Raw genomic sequence first — 3,106 nt, forward strand, 5'->3', positions numbered from 1 at the left:
ATCATTGGTTTCCTAGTTATTAATCACATGTGATTAATGCAATCACATGTAATCGAAGCAATAACTATAAGTGTTTAACTTGTATTCCCCCCCCCCCCCCCCCCCATAAAGTATTTAAAACATTTAAAAGCATTTCAAAGGTTGAATAAAGGGGTATGAACTCACTTGGAAGCTTAAAGATAGCGAGATCGAAAACCGGGCAGAGTTTCGTCTCGGGAAACGGATTTTTCTCGGGATTCTCGGGAATCTCGGGAGTAAAATCGACTCTCGGGAGTTAAGCAAAAAGACCAGAGCTTCGGGTTTGAACGGGCACGAAAATCGAGGCAAGATCGTGAGAGAAAAAGAGAAAATGAACAAAATTTTCGGATAGGCTCGCATCCCTTTTATAGGGGTGCTGAACCGCCTCCGAACGCGGGGAGTACGGGCGTACGCAGCGCGCACCCGTACGTCATCGCTTACGTATTTCGGATGGGGCGGGTCGGATGGGACGGCGGGTCGGATAGCTTCGCATAGGGCGACGTGGATGATCCGAGGCCGTGGCCTCGAGTACGCGGGGCGTACGAGGGTACGTGGCGCGTACCTCGTCCCTAGGCTGACTCCTCTTCGGATAATACCGAATTTTTAATAAAAATTATATATAAATTATTTATCAAACTTCAAAAATTCATATCTCCTTCATACGAACTCCGTTTTCGACGTTCTTTATATCCCTGTGAAGGTGAGACTACGATCTACAACTTTCGTTTAGATTCCGTTGGCAAATTTCGAAATTATTTTTATTATTTATTTATTAAAATGACGTGATTAAGGAATTTCTTTAAAAATTCATAACTTCTTTATCTGACGTCGGTTTTTGCCAGACTTTTTACCGTTGAAATACCATTGTCGAGACCTTCGATTCTCGTTTAGGTCATTCCGTCCAAATGTCGCTCGATCTCCGTTTCGAGTTTTTAGCTGTCTGTTGCTAAGCTGAACTTGGAAAAATCATAACTTCAATATACGAAGTTGGATTTGGGCGTTCTTTTTACGTACGATCATGGTTTAATGATATTTAAACATAGAAGAATTTAAATAGAAACTTTTTGGACATTTTATTATCAAAGTTAATTTTATTAACTCAAAAATGTTTACAATACTTGACCTATTAGGCCATTACAAAGAGTTGAAATATCGGGTTCACATCATCCCCACGTTAGAGGGAATTTCGTCCCGAAATTCAAAGTAAGAGAACACTCGTGGATTAGGGAAACAGATGTGGGTACTTGCGTTGCATCTGATCTTCGCGTTCCCATGTGAATTCAGGTCCCCGCTTAGCGTTCCAGTGAACCTTCACGATGGGTATGTGACTTTGTTTTGTTTGCTTGACCTCTCGGTCCATGATTTCTACTGGTTCTTCCACAAAATTGAGGCTCTCGTTGATCTCGATCTCGTCGAGTGGGATTACGAGAGTCTCGTCGGATAGACACTTTTTCAAGTTAGATACGTGGAATGTAGAATGTACGTTACGAAGTGCGCCTGGTAGATCGAGTTTGTAAGCTACGGGGCCGACTCTTGCAAGAATTTCGAAGGGCCCTATGTACCTCGGATTAAGCTTCCCACGCTTGTCGAAGCGTATCAAGCCCTTCCAGGGTGAGACTTTGAGAAGGACTCGGTCTCCCACCTAAAATTCCAAAGGTTTCCTTCGTTTATCTGTGTAGATCTTCTGTCGGTCTCTAGAGGCTTTCAATCGTTCACGGATCTGAACGATCTTCTCTGTCGTTTCCCGGATGATTTCCGGACCGGTAAGAGTAATGTCGGAAGCTTGCCCCATTGCTAGTTGGGTATCCCCCACCTCAGCCCAGCACAGAGGGGATCTGCACTTTCGGCCGTAGAGGGCTTCAAATGGAGCAACCTTGATGCTCGTGTGATAACTGTTATTATAGGAAAACTCGACAAGGGGTAAATGAGTATCCCATGCCTTCCCAAAGTCAATCACGCAGGCTCGCAACATATCTTCCAGTGTTTGGATGGTCCTCTCACTCTGTCCGTCGGTCTGCGGATGGTAGGCTGTGCTCATGTCCAGCCTTGTTCCTAGGGAATGTTGTAGTGATTGCCAGAATCTTGAGGTGAACCTACTATCTCTATCAGAGATAATAGATATAGGCACACCATGTAGCCGTACGATTTCCCTAATGTATGTCCTAGTCAGTTTCTCCATCTTGTCGGTTTCTTTGATAGGTAGGAAGTGTGCAGACTTGGTCAATCTATCGATGATGACCCATATGGTATCAAGCCCACCCGCTGTCTTGGGAAACTTGGTTATGAAATCCATAGCGATCCACTCCCACTTCCATTCCGGGATCTCTGGTTGTTGCAATAAACCAGAGGGCTTCTGGTACTCGACCTTAACCTTTGCGCAAGTAAGGCATTTACTCACGAAGGTTGCAATCTCTGCTTTCATATTAGGCCACCAGTACAGCTTTTTAAGATCCAGATACATCTTATCTGAACCTGGGTGGATGGAATACCGAGAGTTGTGCGCCTCGGTCATGACCAAGTCTCGGAAACCACCGTGTTTCGGTGTCCAGATCCGATCCATGAAATATAAGGCTCCGTCACCCTTGGCTTCTAAATTCTTGTCCATTCCTCTGAGGGATTCACTTGTCACCTTTTCAGGTTTCATGGCTTCAAGTTGGGCCGCCTGAATTTGATTAGACAAGTGTGAATGGATGGTTATTGATAATGACTTGATTTTGCGACCAGAATATTCCTTCCGACTTAGGGCGTCTGCTACTACGTTGGCTTTACCCGGATGATAACGAATATCGCATTCGTAATCACTGAGTAGCTTGACCCACCGTCGTTGTCTCATGTTGAGCTCCTTTTGATCGAAAATGTGTTGTAAACTCTTGTGGTCGGTAAAGATAGTGCTCTTCGTTCCATACAAGTAATGTCTCCAGATCTTCAGAGCAAACACCACTGCTCCTAGTTCAAGATCGTGGGTCGTGTAGTTAACCTCATGTGTCTTCAACTGTCTCGAGGCGTAGGCGATGACCTTACCTCGCTGCATCAGAACACACCCGAGCCTTTGGTTCGATGCATCGCAATAGACTACGAAGTCTTCTAT

This window comes from Lactuca saligna, chromosome 6, assembly GCF_052625555.1.
Source record: "Lactuca saligna cultivar CGN05327 chromosome 6, ASM5262555v1, whole genome shotgun sequence".
Classification (NCBI taxonomy): domain Eukaryota; kingdom Viridiplantae; phylum Streptophyta; class Magnoliopsida; order Asterales; family Asteraceae; genus Lactuca; species Lactuca saligna.